Consider the following 10,372-nt stretch of genomic DNA (forward strand, 5'->3'; position numbering starts at 1 on the left):
GTGCAGAGCTTGTATGTTCCTGTCAGGATTAAAGGCAAAGTGAATAGGAATAAGGAACCTTGGTTCTCAAGGGATATTGCAACTCTGATAAAGAAGAAGAAAGAGTTGTATGACATGTGTAGGAAACAGGGAGTAAATAAGGTGCTTGAGGAGTATAAAAAGTGCAAGAAAATACATAAGAAGGAAATCAGGAGGGCTAAAAGAAGACATGAGGTTGCCTTGGCAGTCAAAGTGAAGGATAATCCAAAGAGCTTTACAGGTATATTAAGGGTAAAAGAATTGTAAGGGATAAAATTGGTCCTCTTGAAGATCAGAGTGGTCAGCTATGTGCGGAACCAAAAGAAATGGGGGAGATCTTAAATGCGTTTTTTTGCATCTGTATTTACTAAGGAAACTGGCATGAAGTCTATGGAATTAAGGGAAACAAGTAGTGAGATCATGGAAACTGTACAGATTGAAAAGGAGGAGGTGCTTGCTATATTGAGGCAAATTAAAGTGGATAAATCCCCAGGACCTGACAGGGTATTCCCTTGGACCTTGAAGGAGACTAGTGTTGAAATTGCAGAGGCCCTGGCACATATATTTAAAATGTCGGAGTCTATGGGTGAGGTGCCGGAGGATTGGAGAATGGCTCATGTTGTTCCATTGTTTAAAAAAGAGTTGAAAAGTAATCCGGGAAATTATAGGCTGGTAAGTTTGACGTCGGTAGTGGGTAAGTTATTGGAGGGTGTACTAAGAGACAGAATCTACAAGCATTTGGATAGACAGGGTCATAAAGAGAGCTTTTGGTACATTGGCCTTTATTAATCAAAGTATTGAGTATAAGAGCTGGAATATTATGATGAGCTTGTATAAGGCATTGGTGAGGCCGAATCTGGAGTATTGTGTTCAGTTTTGATCACCAAATTACAGGAAGGATATTAATAAGGTTGAAAGAGTGCAGAGAAGGTTTACAAGGATGTTGCCGGGACTTGAGAAACTCAGTTACAGAGAAAGGTTGAATAGGTTAGGACTTTATTCCCTGGAGTGTAGAAGAATGAGGGGAGATTTGATAGAGGTATATAAAATTATGATGGGTATAGATAGAGTGAATGCAAGCAGGCTTTTTCCACTGAGGCAAGGGGAGAAAAAAACCAGAGGACATGGGTTAAGGGTGAAGGAGGAAAAGTTTAAAGGGAACATTTGGGTATTCTCTAGCGCTGGAAATAGTTACATCCCGACACGCGGGACAGAAACAAGGTCGTATTGTGTATTCCACGGACCAACAAAGACTGGCCGGCTTAGCGAACAGAGTGGTGGATACCCCTGCTGAAATCTGGAAGAAAACACACAGAGGGGGATCACAAAGCCGAGGAAAGAGGACAGGGTCGAGACAACAGAGACTTTTAGAGAAGAGGAGTTCAGTGGGTAATACCGTTCCGGCTGACCGGAAGTCAATGGTAAGCGTAAAGGAATTGGGTGCTTACTGTTCTGGCTAACAACGGATGGTGCAATCCGGGGTATATTATGATCGAGGAACGTGTTTGCAGACTGGATAATGAACTTTTTACTGTTGGACTTTGGCCACATTCCACCGTGATACAACACTTAGCAGCACGGGAGGTCGTTCCTGCTTGTGGCCATCAAACGTGCAGCTCCTCCCGTGGAGGGTCAGACACCCTGAGCCAATAGACTGGTCCTGGACTTATTTTCCATCTGGCATAGTTTGCATTTTGGTGTTTGATTGTTGTGGTTTTTTGTATTGCTATATTTACACTCTATTCTTGGTTGGTGTGGCTATAACGAAACCAAATTTCCCTCCGGATTAATAAAGTATATCTATCTATCTATCTATCTATTAGGGGAGGCTTCTTCACACAGAGAGTGGTGGGAGTGTGGAATGAGCTGCCAGACGAGGTGGTAAATGTGGGTTCCTTTTTAACATTTAAGAATAAATTGGACAGATACATGGATGGGAGGTGTATGGAGGGATATGGTCCGTGTGCAGGTCAGTGGGACTAGGCAGAAAATGGTTCAGCACAGCCAAGAAGGGCCAAAAGGCCTGTTTCTGTGCTGTAGTTTTTCTATGGTTTTCTATGGTTTCTAAGATTTTCTCTTGTTTGTGAAACAGAACAAGGAACAGTTTAGCACAGTGTAGCATAGAACAGGCCCTTCAGCTCATGATGTTGTGTTGACATAAATAAACTTACTTCATGATCAATTTAACCCCATCCTCCTACACAGCACATAGCGCTCTATTTTTCTTTCATTCATGTACATATCTGAGAATCTTTTAAATGTTCCTATTTATTAGCCTCTACCATTACACTGAGCAGTGCATTCCTGGCTTCTGCCTCTTTCTGTGTAAAACACTGATCTCTGACATGCCCCCTAAGCTTTCGTTCAACTCATATTAAATGGATGTCCTCTAGTAGTGCCCATTGTTGCCTGGGGAGAGAAAAAGGTGCTGGTTGTCTGCTCTACTTATGCCTCTTATAACCTTATACAGCTTTAGCAGGCCATCTCTCATCTTCTGTCACTCCAAAGAGAAAAGTGTGAGCTCTCTCAATCTTTGTCTACATTTGTAAGCATAAACTTGAGATGTAGAAATTCATCTCGAGTCAATAAAATTATTGGATTTAGATTTCAGAAATAGGGCACAATGCATAGCTGCTGCTATGCTGCATAGTACAGGTGTCCCCCGCTTTTCGAACGTTCGCTTTATGAATCCTCACTGTTACGAAAGACCTACATTAGTACCGTTTTTGCTTTCAGGTGTTTTCACTGTTACAAAAAAAATTCAGCACGCGAAAACAATCAGCACGCAATAGAAAGCAGCGCGCGCTCCGAGCAGCCGCTCTCCCCTGATTTGGAACAGCATTCTCGCCAGCATTGCTTTAACACGAGCCTGTGAGCAGTCATTTGCAAGATGAGCTCTATGGTGTCGGAAAAGCCTGAAAGAGCTCGCAAGGGTGTTACACTTAGCGTAAAACTAGACATAATTAAGCGTTTCGATCGTGGTGAACGAAGCAAGGACAAAATGAGTTTGGCTTGTGGACGCTGTCGAAGATGATGTTGAAGAGGATTTGGCATCCCATGAGCAAGAACTGATGGATGAAGAGCTGATGCAATTGGAAGAGGAAAGGATAACAATCGAACCCGAATGAGTAATGATAAAGTACGACTTTAATTTTGAAAGGGTACTTAGGGTATATTTGCAAGATTCTTTGAGTCCTTACAAAGAACTGTATGATAGAAAAATGCGCGAGGCTCAGCAGTCAAGCAAGCCTTCTACATCAGCCACAGCAGACGACGAACCTCGCCCTTCAACATTGAGGTTTGTTATTACTGTACGTTACTGTTATTTTAGGTTTTATGTGTTATTTGACATGATTTGGTAGGTTATTTTTGGGTCTGCGAACGCTCACAAAATTTTCCCATATAAATAAATGGTAATTGCTTCTTCGCTTTACGACATTTCAGCTTACGAACCATTTCATAGGAACGCTCTACCTTCGGATGGTGGGGGAAACCTGTATACACTTGGACAGAGAGCAAATATCCAACCAGAAAAAAACTATCAAATAGCTTTTTTATATGAAAATTTCCACAAATAAGCCACAACTGAATATTATTTTATCCAATCACGTACAATGTTTGCTTTGTCAGTATTTCAGATGGACATTGATATGGTTTAGTGGACTCTTGCCTAATTTAGTATAAAGATAAAGATTAGCCTTATTTGTCACATGTACCTCAAAACATGCAGTTTTTATGTGTTTTTTTGCATCAACAACCAACACAGTACGAAGATATGCTGGAGACAGACCACAAGTGTCTCCATACTTCCACCACCAACATAGCTTGCCCACAACTTATTAACCTTTACTAACCTGCAAGTCTTTGGATTGTGGAAGGAAACTGGACTATCTGTAGAAAACCCACACAGTCACAGGGAGAACATGTTAATGCCCTACGGACAGTGGTGGGAATTGAACCCAGATCCCTGGTGCTGTAAAATGTTATGCTAACTGCTATGCTACCATGCATCCTTCAGAATGGCCTTATCCTCAGTAGGCGAATGGCCACATTCTGTTAAAAGAAAACTTTGCTTTTAACTGTGTTGTATCTTCGTAGTACTAATTCATGTCCAAGATGGCACTGGTGAACCACGGTGACATTTTGCAGGCTGCTTACAAAACTTCTAAATATACTTCTTCCAAATTGCTCTCATTGCAATCTGCAGCTTGTAATTTCACTTTAAGCACACACTTTTGAACCATCTTAATGATATAGCGATCTCACAATCTTCTGAAAGACTCAGCAGACTTAACTGTCAAGCATGCAGGTACAGCAGCTTTAAGCAGATTAAGGTACATCTCCATGGCTGGAAGAGGAGGACGAGGAGGGGAGGACTCCAAGCCACACTGAAATACCAAGCAATGAAAGATCATCTACACAGCATTTTGTTAGCAAATGTACTGTTGCTGTAGAACAAAGTTGTGGATCCAAGGGTGAGAAAGCTATATCAGATAGAAATGAGGAATTGTGGCACTCTGTGTTTAACAGAGAAATGGCTCACTCCATACTGACTGGATGCATTGGTAAGACCTGAAGCTTCTTGATATGCAGGATGGACCAGGTTGCTGATTTGGAGAAGTGAAAAGGTAGGGGTCCGTGCTTCATGATAAACTATTTGCGGTAGTTGGGCATGGCAGTTTTGTCTCACTCTATAGGTGGCGACAATGTTTCATTTCCAGATGAACTCAATGCCTTTTATGCTTGCTTTGACTGTCAAAACTGAGGAACGTTCATACACTCCCACAGTTCCTGATGACCCCGTGATTTCAGTCTCTGAGGCTGATGTAAGAACATCCTTCAGGAAAGTGAACCCATGGAAAGCATCTAGCCTAGATGGAGTTCCTGGCTGAGTACTAAAGACCTGTGCTGATCAACTGGCTGGAGTATTCATCGATATCTTTAACCTCTCACTTAGGCAGTCTGAGGTATCAACCTGCTTCAAGCAGGCTTCAATTATATCAGAGGCCAAGAGGAATTTAGTAACCTGCCTCAACAATTATAATCTAGTGGCACTTACATCCACAGTGGTGAGGTGTTTTAAGAGGTTGGTGATGAAGCATATTAACTCCTGCCTGAGAAGTGACTTGGATCCACTCCAATTTTCCTAGAGGCACAACAGGTCCACAGCAGATGCCATTTCATAGGCTCTTCACCCGACCCTAGAACATCTGGAAAGCAAAGATACATACATCAGACTGCTCTACATCAACCACAGCATCAGCATACAATACTTTCTTGCCCTGAAAGCTAAACAATAAGCCTCAGGAACTTGACTTCAATACCTTCTTGTGCAATGGGGTCCTGGAATTCCTCACTTGCAGACCCCAGTCAGTTCTGATTGGCCACCATCTCCTCCACAGTATACATCAGCACAGGTGCACCGCAAGACTCTGTGCTTTGTACCCTGCCCTACTCACTTTATATTTTTGACTGAAAAGCTAAGCACAGCTTCAATGTCATAGATAAGTTTGCTGATGACACCACTGCCATTGGTTGAATCAAAGGTAGAAATGAATCAGCATATAGGAGGGAGATTGAAACAGCAACAAACTCTCACTTATTGTCAGCAAGACCAAGGAACAAATTATTGGTATCAGTAGAAAGAACTGGATGTCCATGAGCCAGTCCTCATCAGGGGGTCAGAGGTAGAGTGTTGTTTCATGGCGGGGTATGAAAACACCAATGCCATAACTCCTCTCACTCCACTACTAAACTGTCTCACAACCTATAGATTTACTTTTAAGAACTCTTTATTTCATGTTCTCAATGTTCATTGCTTACTTATTTATCTTTATTTTTTTCTTTTGTATTTCCATGATTTGATGTCTTTTGCACGTTTGTTGCTTGCGCATCCTGTTGGGTATGGTCTTTCATTAATTCCATTGTGTTTCTTGGATTTATTGTGTATGTTACAAGAAAATGAATCTCAGGGTTGTATATGGTGACATACATGTACCTTGATAGTAAAAATACTTTGACTTCTGATTTTTCTTTAGCGAGTTTTCTTACTTGACAACCTGCAGGCCAGTCAGAATATTCTGTAGCACAAGAACAGGACTAAACTAACCCGGTAAATTAATGTCTTTACCCTGTACTGTTGTCACAAGACAACAAATTTCACACCCTGTAAAACAATGATAATTATCCCAATTGTGATTCTGATTCTCTACTGAAAATCAAAATAACTACAGTTGCTAAATAAAAGCAGAAAATACTGGAAACACTGAGCTGGTCAGGTAGCACTGGGAAGCAGGTTCAGAGTTTACACTTCAGAAAAAAGATCCTTCATCTGAACTTTGTCCTGGTCTTAGAAGGTCTGATTCTTTGCAATAGTGTGGAGTTGTTTTTTTTTTAAGTTTGCTTTGATAATCACAGCGAGCTTGGGTTTATGTGACCTTTGCTTTCGTACAGCATGTGTACATTAGCTTCACAAAGTCACAGTACTAGGCCAGACCATATTGCTAAGTCTCAAATGCTAGAGTCTGCTTTGATAAATGCTTCTAACAAAACATTTCTGTAGATGTGCAGTGGAAAGCATCCTGGTTGATTGTGTCACAGCCTGGTATGGTGGCTCTAACACACAGGATCGCAAGCGGTGTTTAGGCTCAGCAGCTCCGCTACAGGCACAAGCCTGCCAACCATCAAGGATATTTTCAAGAGTCAGTGCCTTAAGAGGCAACATCTATCACTGACATGACTTTGATTGGCCTTATTTCTAGTGGTGATGAGACAGCCTACAGAGGAGAGGTTGACACGCTGACACAGTGGTGCCAGGATAACCACCTTGCCCTCAATGTCTAAAAAACAAAAGAGCTGATTGTGGATTACAGGAGGAACGGAGACAGGCTTGGCCGGATCAACATCATTCAGTCTGCAGTTGACAGCGTGGTAGCTTCAAGTTCCTCGGTATACAAATGACCGATGGCTCACCTGGACTGTACATACTGGCGTTGTGGCAAAAGAAACACAACAGCGTCTCTTCCACCTCAGGCAACTGAAGAGGTTTGGCACACACCCCCAACTCCTCAAGACCTTCTACAGGGGCACCACTGAGTGCATACTGACTGGCTGTATCACCGCCTTGTACGGGAACTACACCAACCTTGATCGCTGGGCACTGCAGAGAGTGGTACAGACAGCCCAGCGCATCTGTGGGTTGTGAACTTCTCTCCACTGAGGACAGTTATAGCAACAGGTGCAGAAAGAAGGTCTGGAAGATCATCGGGGACACTGGTCACCCCAACCATAAACTGTTTCACCTACTTCCGTCTGGCAAATGCTATTGCACCATTAAAACCAGGACCCACAGGCTATGGGACAGCTTCTTTCTACAAGCCATTCGACTCATAAATTCACATGTCTGTACATTGCAACGGAGTCGTAACACAAAGGTTTTTACTCCCTCACATTGTGGAACGGATGTGAGATTTAAATAAATTCTAAATTCTGCGGACCTTCGCTATCCACCTTCTTGCTACAACCATCAGGGAGATTCAGAAGCCTGAAGATCCACACTCTGTGGTTCTTGCCCTCCGCCATCAGATTTCTGAGCAGTCCATGAATCCATGAACACTACCTTGTCATCCTTTCCCTTTGCCCTGCTTAGTTATTTTGTAATTTATCGCTTTTTTTATGCCTTTACTGCTGTCTCAAAACAACAAATGTCATGACACATAAGTCAGTGATTATAAATCTGATTCTGAAGTCCAGTTCAATCTGCATTGTAAATCTTGATAGCAGATCTCATTGGTGCTGTTTCTATTTTTCAAATGGAGTTCACCATCCAGATGAAGTATTAGAAGTATCCTCCATTCACAGATCATTACCTGCTTCAACCATTCATTCCTTAAACCAAGTGACACAACTCTAGCCACTACAGTTTGGCACCACTATAACTACACTGAAATGAACTTTGTCTTTTTGTGAAAAATGTTTTCGTTTTTTTTTTGTTAAACCTGTTTGACTGTGATACTGCTGCAGGTAAGTTTTTCATTGCTGCTGTGCATTCATGTACTTGTGCACAATGACAATAAACTCGATTTGACACCATAAACCCAGACCCTGCTGTGTTTTCACCCCTCAGTTGATTTGACCTCTCCAGAACTGGTTTGTTCAAATCCTCGAGGGTTGCTCTCTTCATTGAATTTCCATTAGACACACGAGTTATTGAAGAGCTAATCATGTAAAAAGGCAGAACTGTCTTGCTTGCTTTTAAATCACAAACAATCCCTTCATTAATGTTTATTTTATATATAGAGAGTTGTTTTACAATGTTATTTCTTCTCAGCTTCTCAAGGATCGCAGGTTTCTTATTATTGATCAAAATTATATTTCCATCTGCAGGGCCCTGAGGATATGCTTATTGCAAAGTATGACTCTCCAGGGTACAGTGCTGCTTTGCAAATACTGAAGCTTCAATAAGCTTCAAAGCTGTAATGTTTTTACTGTAGTCTATCTGTAGTCAGTATATATTCTCTGAAGCTCCCTAGAGATGTACCTTTAATTTTAAAGCATGATCTTTTTAAAGAGACAACACCCCTTTGAATACTCCTATGGTTTAAGCTCAAGCCAATGAATCAACTAACTGGGAATTGACTGTACTTGATAATACCACTGCAAAGTCCCTTGAAATGGTTTTGTGATACCAGCAATAGAAGTTTTAGAGACTGTAAATGCTGAGGGGAATGTTCTTCAATGGTTCTCAACAACATTTCAGGGGAAAATTAAGGCAAAGCAGAAAATCGACACCAAATGATGAGAGAAAATGAATTAGCACAGAGAAAGCCCTGTTGTACAAAAGATAGAATAAGTCCAAGTAGAACAGATATCAATAAAGACAACACATTACATTTTGTTTAGTGGCAAGTGGATTGCTCCTTTGTAAACTGTTAACAGTCACACAAATCCTCACTGCTGTCAGCCAGATGGAGAACAGTTTGATTACTATTCCTAAAGTGATTTTTGCTTAAAGAAAGAATCTTTCAAGAGGCCTAAAATCAGACTAGAAAAGGAAGTACAAATATACTAAGAATTTCAAGTCGGGGAAATAAACATGTGAATGCCAACAGCAGTTCCAGGTCTGCTTACCTTACCTTCTGAACGGAATACAGGGAGAATATAAAATAGCCTCTTCTTTGATACTGCCCCAAGATTGTAGAGTCTTGATTAAGTAGAGTTCGCTACCCAGACTTGCAACTGAGATACGCAATTGCTGCTAGCTGAGTTATGTGTATTTGTAGTAAAGAGCATGTCTAATGATTGGTAAATCACTGGCCTCTTGGGAAACTATTCTGCAAAGTGACACCATAGTTCAGCTGTCTGCCAAAGCCATTAATATTTTTTAAAGTTTCTGTATGCTCTAGATTCAGGGGTCCCCAACCTTCTTTGCACCGTGGACCGGTTTAGTATTGACAATATTCTTGCGGACCGGCTGATGGGGGGGGGGGTGTTCAAGTTCAACAGTGCGTGGCAGGGAATGAGGAAAGGCGCAGCTGACTCATATCGCCTCATATCGCCAAATCATATTGTTTCCTCGTGGCCCGGTAACACATGCTTTGTGGCCCGGTGGTTAGGGACCACTGCTCTAGATGCTCAAATTAAGAAAAAAATAATCAAATAACTTTTAATTAAAGATAATTAAAATATAAACATAATCACTTCCTGCAGATTTCTGAAGAATTAGTGACACCAGGGGAGGAATAAATGAATGGATGGTAATGTAGTGGTTAAACAGGTGGAAGATCGGTCAGAATTGTGGGCCAGTATTCCAGAGAAAAGAGGTCAAAGCCCACCATAACAGCTGGGAGATTTAAATTCAGGTAATTAAATAAATCAGGAATTAATATTTTAAAAACATTTTTTTTCTTGGTAAAAACTACTGAATTAATAAAAAGACCTTGAATTCATGAGTTATAGAAACAAGTCCTTCATCCCAATTCACCAATCCAGATGAAGATAAATTCCTGAGCTCATCACTTTTGCCTGCTTTGTTCCTTATCCCTCTAAACCTTTCTTATCCTTTCTGGTTCACTTATGTCCTTCCAGGGAATAAATTTTCTATGTTTAATCAGTCTACTCTATACATAACTGTTGATCTTCTAATGCGATTGACTCTAAACCACATCATCAACTCAAGAATAATGAGGGTTGGGCAATGAATAGTGACATGGACCACAATATCAACAAATTGTGAACCAGCAAACTATATCTGCAAAATAAATAAAGAATAAATTCATATTTTTATCTTGTAGTTTCATTCCAAAGGGAATAAAGGGCTTGTGGAACCTGAGTCCCTGGATAAAGCGATGAAGTC

The 10,372-nt window shown here is 41.1% G+C and overlaps 1 long non-coding RNA gene across 2 annotated transcripts in view; it reads right to left on the reverse strand.

Annotated features, from left to right (window-relative positions):
* The window catches only part of LOC134346191 (uncharacterized), a 48,747-nt gene extending 39,476 nt beyond the window's left edge, over nucleotides 1–9,271 (reverse strand). For both annotated transcript variants that reach the window (XR_010017853.1, XR_010017852.1), the window contains exons 1-2: nucleotides 9,153–9,271; nucleotides 5,078–5,228 (exon numbers count right to left, since the gene is read on the reverse strand). This is a non-coding gene — a long non-coding RNA (uncharacterized LOC134346191). The remainder of the gene's footprint in view (nucleotides 1–5,077; nucleotides 5,229–9,152) is intronic.
* Between the last annotated feature and the right edge of the window lie 1,101 nt (nucleotides 9,272–10,372).

The sequence above is a fragment of the Mobula hypostoma genome, chromosome 5 (genome assembly GCF_963921235.1).
Source record: "Mobula hypostoma chromosome 5, sMobHyp1.1, whole genome shotgun sequence".
Lineage (NCBI taxonomy): Eukaryota > Metazoa > Chordata > Chondrichthyes > Myliobatiformes > Myliobatidae > Mobula > Mobula hypostoma.